The following is a 22,953-nucleotide window of genomic DNA, read 5'->3' on the forward strand; positions in this document are numbered from 1 at the left end:
TCAGTGTTTGCGAACACCTGTGCGCGTCTGTCTGCTCCTCCACAGAATGGGTAAGCCCATGGACATTCCTATGGAATTGGTAAATGGATGGAGTGAAGAGTGAATGGGTAGCACCCTCTGTTCCCGAACAGCTCACAAACTGATCGCGAACGCAGATACATCATTATTGGATCCAACAGGAGAACGTGGCCGAACTTTATATCAACATTTGCTTTTATTGGGACATTCAGATACGGTGTGTTTTAATTTTACTAGCATTCGGTATAACCTCAGATGGTCTGGTTAAAGGCTAAAGTAATATTATTTTGTGGGACTGGACAGGGTGACTGCATTTGTATGATCAGTTCTCGGAATTCCAGAAGCCAATTTTGTAAATATTTTGCCAGCCTTCGACACAATTTCACGTATCGTGGTTAGCAAGAGGCAAGAAAGAATCATTTGAATCTTCAAAAGCTCTGAGACTCTGGAACGTCAAAAGGAGTGAAGCTGGTCGATGCAGCGGAGGGCCGAGAGATGAAGAGCGGCGGCTCCCAGTCAACTGCCGCTGCTGAGGCCCGTCGGAGCGCGGCGGCTCCCAGTCAGCTGCCGCTGCTGAGGCCCGTCGGAGCTGTGTTGCTGTTCGTTTGCTTTCGTTCGTGAGGACAGGCAATGAACAGACGCACTTGCTCCACTTTTTTGGTCATGCGATTAGCAGATTTTGTAATGGTCGCGTAACGGAAGCTCAGCTCAGCTTCTTGCCTGCCCACTCGTGCGTCCCAGGGATCGTCAAGTGCACGCGCGGTACGCACAGCGAGATCAGCGCTGTCATATGGGCGAAGACGAGTGAAATACAAGTTTGGATGGTGCGAGCGTGGCGATAACCACAGCACACCACGACAGCCTCGGATACCAAAGAAAAAGAAACACATATCGTCAGTTCACAGCAGGGTCTCCTGTATACCAGCTGCTCGTGACCAGGTCATGCACGGTTGCGTTCATTCGCGCCGGCGATTGCCGGCCGGCCCCTGCTCGTGAACACACTTTGTTGACAAGCAGTTAGTATTAGTTTATTAATTGAAATTGACGAACACCCAGCCTTGGTTTTGAACACGGTGGTTGTTAGACGAGACGAAGCACTGGACAGTGGAAGCATTCGCCGATTAGGTAAGCCCATAGGGTACCCATATGAAATGGATAACAGGCTGGATTGGATATGGGCTTCGGAAACTTGTCGGTTATAGGTAGGCGATGTTATGTAAGACGTTCACATAATGTCGGAAGAACGCTTAGAGAAACATCACGCAGTTTTCTGCTTCTTAGCGCTTTTGTCTTTTCGTGCTTCAGTTAGTTTCATTCACACTACACCTGCAATTACCGTTGCACGTGTATCCGCTGACAGTCCTGAAACACTGTTATAATTTAGAACTCAAATGCTAATAAAACACAAGCGGGACATAGCAAGTGGCACAGCATTTGGAATGAACAGCAGTTTGGTATGGACCCTGGTCACATGGAAAGCGTGGGACTGGGTAAAGGGAAACTTACCTTTGGAGACCTTACCGGGGTGGAGCACCACACCAGGAGTTCATTGGGTTGGATGGCACCGTCGAGCAGATGGGGCCGAAGGTAGTGGTTTGGGACTGTGGGCCGACTTTCGCGTGGTAATAATATGCCGGTTTGTTCAATCTGCCTGTTCTCACGTTTTATACGCTTCATTTCCAAGACCCAGTCGATCCAATCTGACATAAAATCCAAACCTGGTAGCGAGCTGTGTCATATTAGCAATATCAACTCTAGTCCAGAACAATCTAATAAGGCAATGGGAATGTGGCAAGACGTCAATCGTTTCGTTCTTGCACGTTCTTCCGATAGGTGTAGCGTCGTAGTCTTTCTGAGTGTCTTTTCTCTACATCGTCTTTTTTCTACCCCATGCTCCTCGGGGCCTTTTCGACCCAACTTTAACCAATGCTTACGGAAATCTACAATATGCAGATTGGCCCGATCCGTTAAGGGCTCTTCTACGCAGCTCGCAGGGGTGGTCGACGCCGAAGGCTGGCTGAAACATTTCTTTCAGCAGGTGACGCCGCCCGGTGTTGTTGGTTACGCCCCGTTACACAGACCCCTGCCCTCGGCTGCAGAACTGTAACCGGGGCAGGGGCCTGGCACCGGGGAGGGTAGCGCGGCGTGCCCAGCCATTCGGGAGCGGAGGCCGACCGGAGCGGGACGGGCCGCAGCACCTCTGACGATGAAGAGGCTCGGCCTGCTGACGGCCGGCATGCCGCCGCCGCCGCCGCTGCTACTGTTGCTGCTGCTGACCGCGCTGAGCGTGCCAGGTGAGCGGACGCCGCGGGGACGACGGAGAGCGACGGGGAGCGGCCAAGGGGCGACGGGGAGCGACGAGGGGGCGAGGACGGTCTGAGCCGTGTCAGTAATGGGAGGTGCTGCTAGTTCAGGTGACGGCTGATGTGCCAGGCGGCAGGTAATGCCCTGCCGAGTGACAGGTGCAGGATCAGAGGTGACGGGTGATGTGCCGGGTGGCAGGTAATGCCATGTCGAGTGACAGGTGCAGGATCACAGGTGACAGTCGGTGCTGGTTACGACACCAGGCACCAGATACATGCCGTATAGAATGTTGGTTATGCCGCATGGCGCCAGGCAAATGCTCGGTGATAACGTGCTTGCCTGCCGTGCCAGATCCGCAGCGGACAATTCCGGATCACAGAGGGGTCCTTGGTGACAAGGTACAGGTCCCGGACTGGTTTTTTAAGGTCTGCACTTCTTTTTGTTTTATTTTGTCTCAAAATGGGATGATAAAAAAGCAGCCCGATAGCATACCAACTAACAAAAGCATTAGTGTATAAGTCACGCAACTTAAATCTGAGCCCCGCTCCTCAAAGCAGAAACAAGACAGGAGACACCCGCCGGACGTGGCACTCTTTCAAAGGTTCCGCCACAGCGCCAGTGGAAGCCATCGCCACCGCCTCCGCTTCTCGCCGAAGTTGTAACGCTTTAATAATGTATTCCTGAACGCACGCCACGAGCACCTGGCCGTCCTCGCTGTTGAGTTTGTTCCGTAAGGCCATCTGCAAGGCGTGTATGGTATCGGTGTTCGAGAACTGATTGAAATATGGTTCTAATATTTGTGCGACACGCTGAAAGAGATCGCGCATACGGTTAAAAAAAAGTAAGCAAAATGGGATCAAAGGATTAAAAGCTTCAGACCTATGACCACAGGAACAGAGAGAGATGGGAGATGTTTGGATCTGGAAGAGATGTGCGTCACGATGAAAACTCCTGGTCCACGCCTGGGTATGACGGATGTTTCCACATTTTGACGCGTTTGAGGCGCCTGGAGCAGGCTTGACAGCGCTAGTCAGATCTGTTACAGATTCATTGAAGTTTTTGCATGATGTCTGTGCCCGAAGTGCTTCTGGTGGTTTGTTTCTTATGCAAAGGGTGTCACATACGAATGATTATTGAAAATATATTTTGTTTAAGGCTAGTGTCATGGGTTTTGGAGTTTCTGAGTGTTCTGCCAGTGTTTGTTATCCGTGTATGGGAGAGTGTCTGTCATACATCGAGAGTACTGGTCTGTTGTGCTCATCACCACGTGAAATATTGACGGTTTGTGCAAACCGCAGCTTTTCTTAACACGGACCCGGGTGACCGGTTGGGTACCCTTCGCTCTGGTGATTTAATTTGGCCCCCTGAGATCTCATAAACTAAGAGAGTTATAGGCACCAAATTCACAGAGTGTATTGACCTGCACGTTAACACACTTAGGTTAAAATTTGAGGTTTCCAAGCGTGACCTTTAGGTCAAATAAGGTCAGACAAGGTCAAACTCCACGTTTGTCTCAAAAGTGCCTCAGAACCTAGATACCTGTCCTAAGCAATAGGTGGCATGCTCATTTAAGATCAGTGACCTTGTCTGACATTTTGAGGGTCATGGTGACCAAAAACATACAAGAATGCTTTTAGTTTTGTATTTGGATAAGCGATTGAGATTACGGTTGACAGCTTGTCCCTGATAAAAAATGTTTGGCATGGGTCATTTCAGGTCAGCGACCTTTTCTGACCTTCAAGAAGTCCATGGAAAATGTGTAATGCAGTTCCTGTTATCAATAAACGTGAAATGAGCACCAGATACTACCTCATACGGCAAGCCATGGAGTAAAAAACAGGTGGATTTTGACCTTGGTCCGACCTTCATACATACCCCTAGATCAGTGGAATCTGTTCATGCATTTATTGTGCTGCCTAAGGAAGTATCTCAGAGATGTATGGCTTTATCTAACACTTTCTTGTTGTATTAGATTGAACAATTCGCTAGAAATTGATTTCGCTAAATCCACGGCCTGACTTTCACGTGCCGTTGGTCTGCGACGTTGCAACGTATATCTATATTCTTATTTCAAATGATCCGCTTTTCAATTGTCTATGGCCATGCAAAAGTTGCGTGGCTGCGCCGCGCCGTTCCGAAGCGATTCTGAAAAAACCTTTGGGGAGGCAATTTAACCCTCATCCGAGCGCGTGTTAAAGGGAGTGCTCACATCTACATGGGTTTTTGAACTGAAAGAACCGTTTGGAACCTCATTGTTGCAGTTCACAGCCTTGCACTGCTTAGGATCTAAGCCCTCCAGCCTCTTAGCTAAACGCCATCGAAGATGCGCAGGGCATTTCTGAGTCTATTTCAAGGTCACCCAGGCATCCATGACGCCATGATAACGTTATTCAAATCCTGCCATTCCATTGGCCTTGCGGCGATCAAAGCCAAGCAAAATATAATTGTCGAGTTGTTCATATCTGACGTTCGTGAGCACAGTTTCCAGATATAACGACCGTCTCTCAAGCTCTCAAGCAATGTTGTGCAAGGCACGATGTCGTAATCAAATGCTGAGGTATTGAGAAGCATATCTATCAAACGGAGAAATTATGCTGTCTAAAGCAATCTTTCCACTTAAAAGCATATCAATAGTTATAAGTGGCCTTAGGTTATGTTATTTCACGTTTGCTTTAATATCCTCACGTGTAGAACATCCCCTTTAAATGTGTCCCACCCCAAATCTTGTGTCAACTTAGCAGTCGATGTCCTGATTAAGGCTCCTGTCACGAGTCTCGCCTTCCGGTTTTGTGCTTTTTTTAGTTGCTGTTCATCTTATGATGTTATGTGTGCGCCAAAAACCATGCCTCAATAGTCAAACTGAGAGCGTATATGGGTGTTGTATGTGTTTCTGAGTGGCTCCCATGTATGTGTTTGGCCATGTCGCAAAGCGGGCTTAGGGCCATGCTGCCCTTTTATGATGTTGCTTACTCGCATGTAATATTTCAGATATGTGAATGGCTTATTAAACCCTATGTCTGTGCCAATTCTCGATGATAGGCGATGAAGCCCTGCGCTGTGTTTGCAAAGGCACCAGAAAAATCTACGAAGAGGCGGGTATTGTTCCCCGTTCCAAGGCGCATGCTACAGCGAAGCAGATATATAATAGGTGATAAGCTGACATAGCAACGTTTCAAACACTCCTTTATTGTCTCAGTGGTATAATTGGTATCAGTGGTATCAACGAGAGGCACTCACATAAAGTTGTAGTGCAAGGAAGCCCTCTGGCCTTTGGCCTGTAGCTGACATTAGCAACTATCACTCGTACACAAGGCGAGAAGTCCAGAAGTGTACGGACATCCCACCATCGGCAACAGTCTCCCCGTTCTCGTCTGTGGTTCCTGGCTGTGTTATACACACGAAGCAAAAAGATCATAACTTGGCGCCTACGGGCAAGGCTATATTTAGCTAATATAATTCGACACGTTCCATCGCTGGACACACGCGCTCCCAGCTTCGGCTGATGAGCGGTTCATAGCCTTCCAGCTATCACGGCAACTTAGCCTTAGGACCATGCAGAACGAGTAGCATTCGGTGGTCCATGTAAAAATGCTGAGGAGGGTGGTGGTGGTGGTCCATGTACTAAATCTGAGGAGGGGGAGGGGGGGGGGGGAGGACTTCGACTTATAGAAAACACTGCGTCTTCATTTCGAGAGAAAAACTTTACGTTTGTCCTAGGCGCCACGCGGAAGATACGCTTTAAAAAGCGTGTTGGTTTCCCAACTTTTTGTGAATATTCGCGTTCCAGGTTGTGAGCTTTGATGGGTCAAAGTACATCATTTGGAATACAATGGTGGACTCGGACTGGTCTTGAATTCTGAGGTGTTTGTGCCCTCGTATGAAGAAAATGGCATTACAGTACAGCTTTAATTAGGTTGATAAGCGCCTGTCAGGTGGCATCATATGTCAGTTCACGGGGCATCCAATGCTTCAAATCAAGCCGTAAGAAACACATCCTATTCTGTTAGAGATGAATGTGACTGCAGAGAAGTTATATAAAATAGAGAAGAGAAAAGTTACGAAGATCGTATTTGTAGACTTTACCTGCCTTGACGTATGATGTCCTAGTTATATCGTATACAATTTGTCATTTATGTTCTAATGATATAGATCAAATTGGCGCAGGACAGAATGCTAGAACAAACGTAATTGTTTACGCCTGGTTCGCTCAGCACGGTCAGCAGCAGCAGCAGCAGCAGCAGCAGCGGCGGCGGCGGCATGCCAGCCGTCAGCAGACCGAGCCTCTCCATCGTCATCAGAGGTGCTGCTGCCGCCCCGCTCCGGCCGGCCTCCCCTCCCGAACGGCTGGGCACAATGCACACAGAAACCCAATGCTCGGACCTCAGCCTAAGGTCATGAAACACAAGATATAGAAACTTTACACAACCTGTGTAAGGTGTTGCAGGTTTTTAAAGCTCTTATTTATGTTTCGTGTTTTGTAGGATGTTTTAACATTTGGGAGCCTTGTAAATTTATGAATATAAAATTTTATTTTCTGTCATTCGTGTTTCAATTCATTAAAACCGGCGGGAATGTCTCAGGCCCTTCGCCCGGCAGAGAATCAGGCTAAACAATAGCCTCCAGGTCAGCCGATTCACGAAAAAATCAGCTCGTTTTACGGACACTGGAAATGGTGCCGCAGTACCACTTTTGGTCAAATACGTAGAAAGATGCAGCGTGCTTTCCTGACTCATTTGGCGCCATGCTTTTGGCCAAGGTCTTTTCCTTACGCTGCGCCATTTATGGTGGCGTTCGTCCTAATATTGGCTCCAAGGGAGCAATGCTTGCAGTAGTGTTACGTTAGTTATGTCGTGCTTGAGCTCATACCGTAACAATCCAAGACGAAGCACGGCAGTGGCTATATTTCATTTATTCGTGATTCGCTGGGGCTAAAAAGCTACTTTGGTAATGAAACTTTAATACGGGCTCTGGGAAGACCACGATCAATAGGCCAAGTTTCTGTATGCAACGTGAACCAAAATCGTCATCGGAGTTTTGGTAGTTTTATGTCTTTCGTCTTGAAAATGTATTTACCAATCCTCAGGACACGCCTGCTTGGGTGCCATTTCCTCGCCATTTGCACACGCGCACGTTACCAACCGTGCAAATTGTGGCCATGACGCGGTGATGTGCCGCGGCGTGGTTTTGACTTTTCCGGATATTAATTTGCTTTTTGCCACACTGGTACACTGGGCATTGAATAACATCATGGTTTGTCAAATGTTTTACAGTTATACAATATTGCCATTCACCATTTTTTCATAGTTCACAGCATACCTCTGTGCTAGGGTGACGATGTTCTTCCACCAGGAACTCGGTCACGACTCAAGCGCAGAAAGAGCATAGGCGTTGTTGTGTGGGGGTGGTTAATTATACGCGGGGTCACACCTGTGCTGTTGAAATGTGCAAAGGACAGGGCGACTTGTCTCTTCGGTTCCCTGAACTGGCAGATTCAATGCCCTTCCTCGGGGCTGAGCCACTGTCTAACCGAAAGCAGGGCTGCTTCTTGCAGACCAAGTCAGTAAGTCAATCTGCATGCGGGCCGAGGCAATTTGCTGAGTGGCCAGACGCCACTTGTACGGCGGGCGGGAGTCGACTGTATGGCAATGGGAACTAGACATGCATCCCTCTTGCGCTCTTGCCATCTATTTGCTCTTGCCATCTAAAGTTCTGTTTAACATTGCTTTCCAGTGTTATCAGTTGGCTAGTTCGCTTAAGGGTCGCAGAGCATCGCTTTGAGTCGGACAATGTCCATCATTCATCACATTCATTACGACTGGTAACGCAAAGTGGAGGCAATGAAAATACCTAGCGCTCGATTTCAAAAACTCTGTTCTTCTGCCTACCTATCATCAATGAACAAATGATTTCGGGGTGTCTGTTCAAACTGTCCTTTTCACTCCTAATTGACCATCATGAAAAACCTGACACCGTCCTGCTGTGCATCCACCGTTCATCAGTGCGTCAGAGGTAAAGCATGCGCGGCCGCTGGACCATGAGCCGGTGTCAGAGGTCGAGGTCACGTTGAGTGCGGTGCCGAGGTGCTGCCGTCTAGGACCTGCCGGCCGGCGCCTCGGGCCAGGCCGGGCGCCGCTGACCCGGCGCCGCTCCGTCCGGCAGTGGTTCTGGCGGAGGAGCCGTGCCGTGTCCAGCAGTCGGAGCAGCCCTGTCAGTGGAGCCCCGACGGGTGTGCCCGGTGAGCCCCGCTGCTGGTCCCAGTTGCGCCCCGCAGGTGCGGTCCGCACTGCGGTCACTCCTCAGGCAGCGTGCGGGGCGCACGCTTTCTGCATGCATCGCGCACGCTGCTTGAGGAGGTACCATTGTTCTCTATCACGCAGTCCTCTGTATGCACTGCGATTGCAGTTCAGATGGGTTGCAGTTAACTGCTGTTCTCTATCACACAGCCCTCTGTACGCACTGCGATTGCGGTTCAGATGGGTTGCAGTTAACTGCTGTTCTCTATCACACAGTCCTCTGTATGCACTGCGATTGCGGTTCAGGTGGGTTGCAGTTAACGGCTGATCTCTATCACGCAGTTCTCTGTATGCACTGCGATTGCGGTTCAGGTGGATTGCAGTTAACTGCTGTTCTCTATCACACAGTCCTCTGTATGCACTGCGATTGCGGTTCAGATGGGATGCAGTTAACTGCTGTTCTCTATCACGCAGTCCTCTGTATGCACTGCGATTGCGGTTCAGATGGGTTGCAGTTAACTGTGTTCACTTTACTTGCTATTCAGATAATAAGCAGCTCTCTTTGCGAGCGGATGCCGCCGTAGAGCCTGCGTACAGAACATGCATGCCACTGTCTACCCTGCCGTAGATAATGCGTGCTCTAGGTGGCTGAGGGTGCCACATACACATTGCTGTTGTGTCGCGTTGGGCCGGTGGTGTTGTGCTCGACCGCTTGTGTGTCTCCGTTGTCGCCGTCATTATCGTTGCCTGTGGTGGTTTCGTCGTGTCTGATCGTACATGCAGTAACATCGTTGTGTCTGATCGGCTGTGACGCTTTGTCGTGCCTGACCATTAACGCACGTTACGTCGGGACTTTCGGCACGTTGTCGAGCCGGTGTAAATGAGCGACTTAACAGCCAACCGCAGCTGGTGATAACTATAAAGATTAACGTTTCCTGGGAACCGTTACTTTTAACGCTCCCCGAACGAGGGCAAAGACATGCCGTTTTTGATATGAGCACGAGCATGCTGGTGGCGACAGTGGTGGTGACATTCCTCCTAAATGCAGATATAATTCATCAGTGTGCTCGCTCCAGCTAAAACGTCCGCATTTTATCCAATACATTGACGTAATTTATGGCTTATTGTCGTGCTGATCCGGGTATCATCATACGTCGATTGCACCATTTCCTGAAAAGCCATGTGTTGGAGCGAATGACCAACCGGCCACTGTCTATGAACATAGTTTTTACACCGTTCTTACCGAGCGCTCAGCGTAAGCCCATGTGTGGATAATCCGGAAGAGCGCCTGCGAGCGGCGGCTCTAAGTGCGTGGGTCGGTGTCGTGACCCAACGCCCGCCTGGGGGTGTGAAGGCGGTCCCAATGCCTCCCCGAGGCCGGTTGCTGGGAACAGCACCGTCCATCAGGAGCCGGCTGCCAAGAGTCGGACCAGGCGTGACGTCGCCGACGTCAACGAACCTCGTGCCGCCGTCGAAAAAGCAAACTCAAAAAAGCTGAAGGCTCAGCGCCTGTGGTGATCGTGACCCGCAGCGGCTGACTGGCGCCGGCGTGACGTCAGGCGTCTGTGTCGCAGGCAGCTCGAGTGTCGCCACGGCCGATGCGATGCAGTCGACGGCTGTGTGTGCGACACCTGCTGGTGCGGCGAGACCTGCGATGAATACGGTGGGCTCAAGATGATGGTTAGACACTGTTTCGCTCCGTCAGACATATCTTATTCTCACTGCTGTTAAAAAAGATTCGGCCTCTCTCGAAAACACGTAATTTACGTTTGTTTTTTGTTTGTTCAGATTCTTACGTGATCTTCGTTTTTGCCCTGGACTTGTCATTAACTCTGCAACGTTTCTACAATATCACAGCCGTTTTTAGACCAGAGTGTAATGCCAGCTGTCCTGGCCCGAAGACAACTTATACCCAATTCATTACAATTTTAGTGTAAGAAATGTATGTAATTTATATCAATATGAATATAACCATTATAAAACAACTTACATGCAATATATATATATATATATATATATATATATATATATATATATATATATATATGTATATATACAATGTCACCTGTTTTCGACTCGTTCAGTTTTGCTTGTCTACCGCGCATGTATAGGTCTCAACATACCTTACACATACTGATGCATATAGTAAGCCTATTAAGGAAGGGACGCGTGTCTCTGCTGGCCATTACGAGCTTGCGCCACTGAATGGAAACTGCAAGGCGTTTGACTAGTATGTGACGCTATTTTTGACCAAAGTGCTGACTGATGATAGTCAACGAGCGCATAAAAGCGTTAAAGTTTCTCAATGATGGGAATGTCGGATCTTTTGAGAGATGCTCACAGACGCTTTTGGGAAAAAATCATTTTCAATCCTTTTTGTCATGTGAACGAACATTTTCATGCTCACTTATACCATGCACAAGGGGGGGGGGGGGGGGGCAGCTTTTTGTCACAAGCATAACAGCAGGAAAGCGGTTGACAACTCCGTGGCATTGTGATTAGAGGAAGCCCAAGTGGTCAGCAGGAGTTATGTGTCCGTTTATGGATCTACAAATTAAGATTAGATTTCCGCCATAAGCATTGGATGGTCCCGTTAGTATCAGAACATAGACGCTAACGTCCTTGGACGAAAACTGCGTCCATGAATGACTTCAATGGGATGTGGCGTGGAAGTATTGCGTCTTCTTTATCCCACGAATGACTCGATGTCGCCAAATGATCCACTGTCCATCTGTGCTCCAGTCGATGCGTTCGGACCTACGTTCTCGGCGCACGATGTTCACTACAAGGTGGAAGATACGCCTCAAGGTAACAAATCTTGCAGCAGCCCGCATTCACGCGTCTCCGGCACTGCGCATCTCTCCGCCCCTGACGACACAGGGAATACTCCATAGATGATATGTCAGACCGGGTCAAACAAACCGCGTTTTACCGTCCCTATGTGTGTTCGCATGTCAGCAGTGCAGCGCGGATTTACGTCAAGGCATGCCATTTGGTCCTCCAAAGCGTAGCTTGACGTTATCGGGGATGATGTCATGACCTCTGAGGACATAGACCTTAGATGACATCGTGCTTGCGATCTTGACGCACGACGATGATGACAGTATACCGTGAAAGTCTTCTAACGACATTTAAAGGCATTTGGAAGACTCTGATTACTGAAATTAGGATCATGCTGCTGAGCCGTCCTTGTTATAAAGCTAATTGTGGTGCACGCAACGGTAAGCATTACATGCCTTGGCAGTTCTTTCGTGCTTCCTGCAGCTCCCGATCACCGGCTGCCCTCAGGTACACGGCACTAACTGGAGGTCTGTGGTGCCGACCACGCGTCCTGTTCTTCAGGTCTGCGGTACCAGCTGCAGGCCAGCGACGCCGACCTGGGCTCCACGTGCCCGCTGGGCGTGTCAGGTCCGCCGGCGCGCTGCCCCTGCGCCGTGGTGCAGTACCGGCTGGTGACGTCCGAGCTGCCCGAGGATGCCGTCCGGCTGGAGCCGGAGACGGGCCTGGTGACGGTCACTGACCTCAGCCGACTCCGCCCCGGCAGACGCTACCGGCTGCAGCTGGAGGCGCACGGTGGGCACTGCGACATGACGCTCTCCACGTCACAGCGGGGGCGTGGCTTCCTGCGCTCACGGCTATCGCCAGCTCCACATGGCCAGGCAGCACACGCAGCGCAAAGAACACGCCTACGTCACTGTTCAATAGAATGGAAATGCGTTCGTACTCGTAGATACGATTTACTCACAGTTAGGCGAATTCTAGCCAATCACCAACGCCATTTCGCCGTGGTGGATGTGTCGCGATAGCGGATAGGATAAATTGTGGATGCACGACCTGGGCAATAGTACAACACATTTGGTATTAAGGAGCGTTGTAATGTATCAGTAATAGCGTTTGCCTCTCTAATTCATATCGCGATGATCATATCCACCGATGACAAGGCCCTTAATAGTGGCGGACGTAGGATATACAAAATTGGTGTGTGCGTGTGTGATGGGAAAGGAAAAGTCTTGTTACGAAGTTAAGAGATGCGTACAAATCATGACAACTACTACTGTTCTCCCTCATAATTATGTATCTACCACTGGTCTGTGGCTCATGCATCCGCCTCTGCAGCATTGCAGCACTTGTGGGAAATCATCAACACCCTGTTGCCAGTTAGCAGACCGTTCGAAAGCATTCAGATTGAAGTCTGATCCACCGCCTCCCTTCGTATCCAGCTTTTCCACGTCTTGTACATGGATCACTAAGAGCTCTGTTATATGAGCACATGCCTTGATTTCAGCACCGAAACCAGCCCCCATTCTTCATGGCATTGACCTTTTTACTCATATTGCACAGCACCCCACGGAAGGTCAAAATATTCCATGCATTGCACAAGTGCATGCTCCGGCAAACATGACGTGAATGCTGAATTCTTCTGAACAGTATGCAGCATGAATACCTACCAAATGTAAGCTTTCTGTAGTTGTTAGTAATCTTAGATTAGCTTCTTAAAAATAATTGAAAGCCGCTGGCTGTTATTCGAGGACCATCACAGTGAGCCCAAAAAATCCGAAGTGTCTGGAAGATGAACAGGAATCAATCTTTCGAGGCGTGATGGCTTGGCTCTAAACATATACTTCACGGGCGTGCTACTGCGCATTCCGCCATTGCTGGCAGCGGCTCACGTGACTATGCACTTATGGTAGCCCCTCGCACATCTCCTTTAACGAACTCCACAAACCGAGCCGAGGCGAAGTACGTAAAAGCTGGATGACCTTTGGTGCATGCATCACGTGATATTTGCGCGTGAAGCGTTTCGGTTAATAGCCAAACTCAGTCAATCGTGTTTGTCGCCAGCCAAGCCGCCACCGGACGCAAGCGTCGCACAGCGACGTGACGTCATGAACCTGACGCTGTTCCGCGCTGTGGATATAGATTCGGAAGTGCGAAAGTTGATGGAAGAAGCCGAGAACATCGAGGCTGACGTCGCAAGCGACATCTATCGGCCCCCGACCGAACCAGAGGAGCTGGCACGCGTCAAACGAGACGTGAGGCCGTGGTTTACTGCAGCAGACATGCTGTTGGGCTAGGGCAACTGTCGCGTAATGAGTTCGCGATTTTGTTTAATAGTGGCTCGGTGCCCTTCACATTCAGTTCATAATTATCACGTTCAAGATTCACACCTCGACTCTAAGAACTTGCGAGCACTGGGAATGACAGTCCAGGAGTTAGTTATTCTATGATTCATTTCGCGCAAACGAGTCAAACACATGCATTTGAATAAAGCACAGACAAGCTGCTAGATGCGAATAGGCGGCCCTGGTACTGCTGGGTTTCATTAAAAGGTAGTGCAGCTCGTTTCATCCGTTTCTTACCAGCAAGCTGGAAAGTCCAGGAAAAGTCCAGGTAAAAGGACATAAAACGATCAAGTGGTCTATCTGTGGCACACAGTGGTAAAGGGGTCTGTGAGTAGCTGCTACTGACAGAATAAACATGCCATATTGGCATGATCAAGCTGCCACAGTACTTTCATCAGTCCGGTTCCCACTTTGGCTTCATCCTCCGCGATGTCTGCAACTCCAGGTCGGCCAGCCCTGAATCTCGCACATGTGTGCAGCGCTGCGCTGAGCGTGACCGACCTGTCCGCCCCCTAGTCGGCCGGCGACTCGGTCGAGGACGTTGTGATAGAGCTCTCGCGGACCAACCTCATCGGGGTCGACTCGCCCATGGTCGGCAACTGGATCTCCTACATGCTTGTTATCACGCTGCCGACCGTCAGCGACATGAACATTGGCGTGGAGATGCTCGTGGCCGACTGGGACACAGGTCAGTCGCCAGCCAGGGCAGCGTCGGTCGTGAGAGTGCCGTGCAGTGTCCTGTAATAAGTGATCTTTGGCGGCAGCCCTGGGGCCTTTACTCTTCAGTCGCTCAGGCGCGTGATCAAACCGTGTCTGTTGCCACTGTGGCTGGTGCTGCGCTTCTGAAGAGCAGAATGAGAGAGAACCAAAGAGTAGGGTAGGCCTGTGATCTAATGCAAACAGCTTGGTGAAATCAAGCAAAGGGAGGAGGCAGCTCATCACGACTTTCATCCATATGCTGCACCAATAAGTCGCAGCTGAGCATGGAGTGTACCTGGCACGTTTGCCCCGCAGGTAGCACGGTGTTAAACATCACTAGCGCCAAGGTCGTTGGGCAGGGCGGAGGTATCACCAGCTCCGTCGGAGCTCTTCCGCTCATCGCAGCAGTGCCACACCGCAACGCCATCGACCCGCAGCTCGTGAGTGCGACCTGTGAAGACCGCAGAAACCACTCAGCCCATAGCTGTCCGCCTCAAAGACCATTAAACTTGCGGGTGATCTCCACGCCTGGCACATGCGTCGTCCTGATGGGTAGATTCTGAGAGGAATTCAAAGCAGCTGGCCGATCACTCCGTCCAGGTGAAGATAGCTGCGAGCGAAGGCTGATGCCCTGTGACTCCTCGTTATGCGATACACGAGTGCTCCGAAAACATCATCCCACAGTTTGAGTCCAATCCTGACCATGCTTCTAGTTACCTTTCATGAACCCCCACCTGTATGCGCTGGTCTCCACCGGCAGGTTCACCTTTCCCTCCCGCTCTCCACCCCCCAGGTTGACCTTTCCCTCCCGCTCTCCACCCCCAGGTTGACCTTTCCCTCCCGCTCTCCACCCCCAGGTTGACCTTTCCCTCCCGCTCTCCACCGCCAGGTTGACCTTTCCCTCCCGCTCTCCACCCCCAGGTTGACCTTTCCCTCCCGCTCTCCACCCCCAGGTGGACCGGATGGTGCTGGACCTTGGACTGGTGACCAACACAGACCCGCCTGCCAACGGCACTGCCGGCCACAGTGAGATCAGGATCGCATTCAGCGTCCTGGTGGTACACAACGCCAACGTGTCGGCGGGCTCGACGCACTTCGTCAGCGCGGGTGCCGTGTACAACGGAACCAACTTTGTGCAGGTGGTTCAGGACCAGCTCACACCGGACTCCACCACCAGCGACATGGTGAGCGGACCAGAACATCGGACCGGAATGTCAGGGACGACAGGACCACACAAGGGACGGTGTCAGGCTGGACCAGAGGAGATGTCAGACCGGGCAAGGGCTGGTATCGGGCCAGACAAGGGGAGGTGAGGGTGAGGACAGGTGTCGGTCGGGACCAGATGAGGTGTCGGGTTAGACCGAGGGGTGCCAGGCTGAACCAGGGGTGTGGGGTCAGACCGGGGGAGGTGTCGGGCTGTAATAGGGGGAGGTGTCGGGCTAGACCAAGGGAGGCGTCGGCTGAACCAGTGGAGGTGTCGGGCTGGACCAAGGGAGGCGTCGGCTGAACCAGTGGAGGTGTCGGGCAGGACCAAGGAAGGCGTCGGCTAAACCAGTGGAGGTGTCGGGCTGGACCAAGGGAGGCGTCGGCTGAACCAGTGGAGGTGCCGGGCTGGACCAGGGAAGGCGTCGGGTGGACCGCGGGAGTTACTGAGCTGGACCAGTGATGACCTAAAAGCATAAATACGAATGCCAACAATACAACTCAGATCAGTTCGTGGTCATCAAACCTCAGACCGCGCTCTCAAATCGTTACTTTGCAGTGTAAATGGTTTCAGCACCCAGTCATCGCCAGGCATGCAAAGCAGTAACAAATATATGCCGTGTCGTTGTGTGAACTGGTTGTGCCGGCACATACGCTTTGTATGTGGCGCTGTATGACCCATGTGTGAGCCTTGTGTAGAACGTGTGTGAGCCGTCTATTCCGGCGTGTAAGCCGTGTGTAAGCCGTTTATTTCGGTGTGTAAGCCGTGTGTGAGCCGTCTGTTCCGGCGTGTAAGCCGTGTGTAAGCCGTTTATTTTGGTATGTAAGCCGTGTGTGAGCCGTGTGTGAGCCATCTATTATGGTGTGTAAGCCGTGTGTGAGCCGTGTGTGGGCCGTCTATTCCGGTGTGTTAGCCATGTGTGAGCCGTTTATTTTGGTATGTAAGCCGTGTGTGAAACCGTGTGTGAGCCGTCCATTCCGGTGTGTAAGCCGTGTGTGAGCGGTGTGTGGGCCGTCTATTCCAGTGTGTTAGCCATGTGTGAGCCGTTTATTTTGGTATGTAAGCCGTGTATGAACCGTGTGGTGAGCCGTCTGTTCCGGTGTGTAAGCCGTGTGTGAGCGGTGTGTGGGCCGTCTATTCCGGTGTGTTAGCCATGTGTGAGCCGTTTATTTTGGTATGTAAGCCGTGTATAAACCGTGTGTGAGCCGTCTATTCCGGTGTGTAAGCCGTGTGTGAGCCGTGTGTGGGCCGTCTATTCCGGTGTGTTAGCCATGTGTGAGCCGTTTATTTTGGTACGTAAGCCGTGTATGAACCGTGTGTGAGCCGTCTATTCCGGTGTGTAAGCCGTGTGTGAGCCGTGTGTGGGCCGTCTATTCCGGTGTGTTAGCCATGTGTGAGCCGTTTATTTTGGTATGTAAGCCGTGTGTGAACCGTGTGTGAGCCGTCTATTGCGGTGTGTAAGCCGTGTGTGAGCAGTCTATTCCGGTGTGTAAGCCGTATGTCAGCCGTGTATGAGCCGTTTATTTCGGCGTGTAAGCCGTGTGTGAGCCGTGTGTGGGCCGTCTATTCCGGTGTGTTAGCCATGTGTGAGCCGTTTATTTTGGTATGTAAGCCGTGTATGAACCGTGTGTGAGCCGTCTATTCCGGTGCGTAAGCCGTATGCGAGCCGTGTGCGAGCCGTGTGTGTCATGTGTAGGCCGTGTGTAAGTCGTGTGTACCAGTTGTAAGCCGTGTGTGAGCCGTGCGTAAGCTGTGTGTCAGCCGTGTGTGCCCGTGTGCAAGCCATGTGTGAGCCACGTGTGCTCGTGTATGAGCCATGCGTGACGGTGTGTAGGCCGTCTGCGCCCGTGCGTAAGCCACATGTGCACGTCTGTGAGCCATGTGTGCCGTTTTGTTAACCGCGTGTGCCCGTGTACGAGCCGCATGTAAGTGTGTGAACTGCGTGTGCCGGTGTGTAAGCTGCGCTTGGCAGTACTTGTGACGGCCTTATCAACGGCAGGTGAGCGCCGACGCACCGATCATGGCAGGGACACCCTCGCTGACCATCGCGCCACACACCGCCGAGGTGCCTGTTTTCCAAATCAGCGTGGTGGCCGCGCTCGGCGAGCTGTACGTGGAGGCGTACCTTACGCACTCCATGCACGAGGTGAGCGTCACACCAGTCACGCTGGCCGGCAGCGTCACAGGTCAGCTGGCACGGCCTCATCATCATGCCATGAAGCGTGCTTGAAGAGAATGCGCCCGTCGCTTTCTTCGACTGTGTCCGAGGCCCACCGTTTGCGTGGGACCTAACGCCGTCCCTGGCATCGTCGAGTATAGCTGTTCAAAGGTACTTAAAGCAGGGTAATTTGAAGCTGAAAACCCCACGCTCTACCCTCGTCCCGCCACCTCAGTCTTTAAACTTCCACCAGCTCACCTGCCATCGCCACATGACCGGAATTATTAAGACCGTCGTTTTTCCCAGACCTAGCTGTGGATGGCACAATTCCAAATGAGTGCGGCATGCTAAAAACTTCAGCCGCATAACATCACCGGTATTTCTAAACAAACCGAAATGCATCATGCTCATTGATTAAGAACAGGCGTGTGATGTCTCCTTCTTGTGTACATCGGCCATATGGCGGAATTCCGGCATGCAAAAAGAGCGGTGCTGCCTCCTTGTGCGGAGTTAAGGCATCTTCCTTCCAAGGATCACAGTCAGTAGCATAGCATTTGTTCAAGTCAGATTTCGAGCATTAAGTCAAACTCATAGCAAAGCCAGTAGTCAGTAGCTCGGACAGCACACGAACAGAAACATAATAAATACTTGTAATGCAATCCTACCTGAATAACAAGTATGATGTGGAGAGCTACCCTCAGCCGCTACACTAGCAAAACTTTGCATGCGTGTGCACTGTATCCACTCGGTTCAAAAGCTGCGCGACCAATGAGAGCCAAACCGGGCAAGTGGATTCCGATTTGACTTAAAGATCCAGGACTTGAAGCATCATATGAGCAATAGGTCTGAGTTTTTCAGAGATTTGCCAATGGAGTAATTGGTGCGAGTAACGTAGACTGTAACTATGCAGAAATACTTTATTTACGTACTATGCCGGTGCTTTTGTGATGCGCTGACATACACTGCCAAATTTCCGAAGATAAAGGTGAGATTTTTAGAAAGAGAGATTAAAGAGAAGTTAAAGAAAGAGAACTAAGGAAAGAGAAATTAAAGAGAAAGAAATTTCCGAAGATAAAGACTTGCTCGTACTACCTTGCCCACCCGCACAACGGTGAGCTTGCATTGCATGTGGCGTTACATTACACATTACACATTACATTTCATGTGAGCTTGCATGACGTCGTGGCGTTTCTACAGACAACAATGAAAACAGTGGTTTCATCCCAGGCAGCGAGGGACGAATCGCGTGATCACAAAACAATGCGATCGAGGTATGGTTACTTCTTGTGGTCGTCGGTGCCTTAACACGCGCTGAGGTACGGGTCAGTTTGACAAAATAAGACGTGTTGAACAAGGAGACTGCGTCTGTGTCAGCGCCTGACGCTACTGGGTCGCTGAAACGGCTTGGCCTTTGGCAGGACGCACTCAGCATCGGTAGTATGTCCTTCTCGACGGGCTCCAGTTACCTGGAGCAGCTCACGTCCGGCACGAACGGGCAGAGGCGGGCTCATGTCCAGAGCAGGACCGGCCGGGCCACGCGATTCAGGAGCCTCCGCTTTCCCTTCCGACAGGGCGGGGATGGTGAGTGTATGGTCCCCTGTCCATGGCACAGAGGGAGGACTGTCAGCGCGGTCCTCCTCCCCTGCTTGGTGACGATGATGAAAATAGCGTTGACACCGACGACTGGTAAGCATGCGAAGCCGCACAATTGACGTACACATACACACATCATTATAGCACGTAACATGAGAACGACGTGGCCCTATTCAACGTTCGTTTGTCAATGCTGATACAATTTAAAGACTCACTTTGCCTGCAACCTTGACGCCAAAGTTCCGTTGCCAAGTTCTCGTACATTATCAACTCTCATGGCAAATTATAACGTCACATCTTTACCCCCAAAAGCGAAAATAGTTCTTGCAATCAGTAGCACAAATTTAATCTGCAAATGGCGTCTAACGGAGCGCGGATTTTCCATATTTTTACCATACAGACTTCTGACAACGAGATTAAGTTTCGCTAGAGCTCTTTCGGCCAGCAGTGGCCATTTGGAAGCAATGGGATTAAGGAGAGACGTGAGTGGGGAAATACTACGGCCACTGGACACTATTCTTCTGGGCCCTATGGAAGTGGACGCCATGAGGAGGGGGGGGGGGGGGGGGCTATAACGCCGATCCACCGGTGACTGCTGCAGCATGTCCGGCGGGGCGGGACGCGGCGCGGATTCGAGGCAACGCGCCTCGTACACTCACCTCTCGGAGAATGAGAAAGACCAGGTCGTTAATTTGGCGTGGCAAGAACTTTAAGTTGCACATGTGCACTGACGACGTTTAACCTGCATCTGAAACTCTTTGCGTCGGGTCCGTGCGTGACACAGTTCTGACCATAGCTCTAAGTACAGCGTGGTCAGACGGCTCCGTTATCGGCCAAAAGTCCCCATCGTATCATTTTTGGCAGCGATTGCTCACAGGACATGACTTTCCTTGCTTCGACAGCCACCGCCGACCCGGAGGACCGCAGGCCGAATGCTGCTCCTCTCGCTTCCCGTGTACGCCACTGCGTGGTCCGCAGAGGGTGGTACGGCCACGCTCGTGGTCTTCGTCAGGGCCAAAGACACCCTAGCTGGGTCTTACATTTCCGAAGGGTCGTCGACAAAGGTCACATTTGACGTGGTGCCCGGCGCAGCGTCGTCAGAGGCCGTCGCTTCCGGCTCACTTACCCTGGACGTAAGTGATCACCTGTAGCATATATCAGCGACTTCGGCTAACCATGGGTTGCCGTGAGCGCTGGCCAAAAGCGTATCCCAGCGGCTCCGTTTCGCCCTTACTAAACCAAATACTTATTGGAAACATATTACAGCGTGCTCGCCCAGACGCACGCATCCTCATGACACGCGTGACGTGCACGTGGCACGTTTGTGACTCTTCGTCGCCGTAAAAACGTAGACCACTGCAGTGATTGTCTCTCATTATCCCTTTTCCGGTCACTTGCTTGTGCCCTCTTGTCCCTTGTCCAGTCACTGTTTGTCCCTCCTTATCGCCTGTTGCGGTTACTTGCATGCCCCTTCAGCCGGAATTGCGCCACCGGCAGAGCACCTGGATCCAGTGCACAGCTCCAGCCTCGACGTGCCCACCAAGAGCACGGTGGAGTACCTGGTGAAGGCAACGGCACCGACCGCCCCAGGCGTCGTACCGAGCCAGACCATCAGCCTGGACACCTCGGGCGTAGCAGGTCAGCCATCTGAGGGCCGCTATGTCTCGAAATCGTGCTCACGAGCGCCAGATAGGAAAGTCGATTATGTTTTTATTGACGTTGAACGCCGCATAGCTAATATAGTAAAACAATTTGAATGAGGTTTTTATGATGCTTTGGATGTCTGGGTGACTTTGAAAAAGCTTCCCCGAAATAGTCTGCACATCTTTGCGGACGTATTACTCAGAAAGAAACTCCCTTTAAAGGGAATGCGTCACATCTGAAGATATTGAAGCGTCAGATGTGATGAAATCACCTCACTTATAACTATTGCTGCTCTTTTAAGTGAAAAGATTGCACTATTGGAACTCTAATAACAATTATCTATTTAATAAATATTTGCTGTTTTTTGTATATATGTGTCATGTGTTGAGTCAAGAACGTTTGAGCGCGAACTGGCAGAGCTTCAATAGGTGATAGGCGGTGACACGGGATAAACGTGCTCACTCAACCGAATACCGTTATGTACTTGTATTTTGCCTTTTTTGTAATGTTCTCCCATATTTATCAGTTAGTTTACCACGCGTCCGGGTGGCCGCCTAGTACCCCTCGCTCGGGCAGAGGGAGGGCAATTGACCCCGCTAAGATCTCAGGAACCAAGAAAGCTAGAGACACTAAATTTACAAAGTGTGTCGATCTGTACTCGAACTCAATTTAGTCAAAGTTTGAGGTTCCTAGGCCATCACCCTTGGGCAAAATAAGGTCAACAAGGTCAAAAAATTCAAAATGAGCACCAGACACTATCTCATGCAGCAATCCCCAGAGTAATACAACACGTCGGTATTGACCTCGGTCTGACCTTCATACCTGACCTTTGGTCAACGTAATCTACTCATGAATATTTGTGTTGCTTAAGAAAGCATCTCAGAGATGTCTTCTTCTTCTTCTTCATCATCACCAAGTGCCGTGGCCTCGTCTACCAATCCGCTGTTGCATCAGATTTAACAATCCCCAAGAAATTGACTTTGCTGAAACCATGGCCCGACTTCGATCTGCCATAGGTCAGCGACCTTTCAAGGTACACCTAATTTTTTCGAACCAAACGATCCGCTATTCAATTGTCCACAGGTAATCAAAATAAGGCGCGACTACGACGCGCCGTCCGGAACCATTCTGGAAAAACCTTTGGGTGGGGGGGGGGGGCAATTTGGCCCACCCCCGAGCTCGTGTTAAGCTCTTTAACGCTCCCTTTGCGCCAACACTCCCTTTAAGAGGCCGCCGCTCATGACGTTCGGTACGCACCGCTCGTCGCTGTTCCGTCCCACGCTGCACCACACCCGCCGCCTGACTGCAGACCGACCCGACTGCACGCCAGGTCTGCGTGCCTGCAACGTGGAGGTGTGGTCCCAGGGCGCCAACATCGTCTACATGGAGGTGTCGCCGGTCACACTGAGTCCGGCTGATGGCGAGAGCTCGGCCGCCATCACCGTCTCCAACCTTGTCACCAAGAATGTGGTGAGTGTTTAGAAGTGATCCACCCATTGTGTGCCGCTTTTGGAAGCAGACCTTGCCGTTTTCAATCTTGTCGCCAGGCGTGTTGTAAGTATCTGGCAGCGATCCACCCAATAGGTATCGTTTTGGAAGCAGCGATTGTTTAATTACATTAGTCATCAATCATCGAGCCCATAGCGGTAGCTGTGACGCAGAATAAAATGGACATAAAAAGTACCGAAGTCAAGACATTTCGGTGCGCATTTCTCACCTTCCCATTGCATGTGCATGACGACAGCATCACTTACACTCTATGTACGACAAGTAGCACGTTGTTTTAGTACAGGTACCTGCCCTGGTCCTGGTCTAGTACCTGTCAGTGTCCATTTCTTGTCCCTCCATTGCAGTCCTGGAGATGTTGCCGTTCTCTCGGCAGTCGCCCGTTTCTCTGCTCTCCCGGCGGCGCTGGTGTGTTTTCTGCAGCGGTCCCGCCGGCTGCTGACTGTCGGCTCTTGCAGGTGGTCGATCCTG

General features: G+C 51.0%; 1 protein-coding gene across 1 annotated transcript in view; it reads right to left on the reverse strand.

The window, feature by feature from the left end:
• The window catches only part of LOC119109222 (little elongation complex subunit 2), a 111,227-nt gene that overhangs the window by 7,883 nt on the left and 80,391 nt on the right, over positions 1–22,953 (reverse strand). The gene's annotated exons all lie outside the window — the stretch shown is intronic.

This window comes from Pollicipes pollicipes, unplaced genomic scaffold, assembly GCF_011947565.3.
Source record: "Pollicipes pollicipes isolate AB1234 unplaced genomic scaffold, Ppol_2.1 Scaffold_7231;HRSCAF=8579_pilon_pilon_pilon, whole genome shotgun sequence".
Lineage (NCBI taxonomy): Eukaryota > Metazoa > Arthropoda > Thecostraca > Pollicipedomorpha > Pollicipedidae > Pollicipes > Pollicipes pollicipes.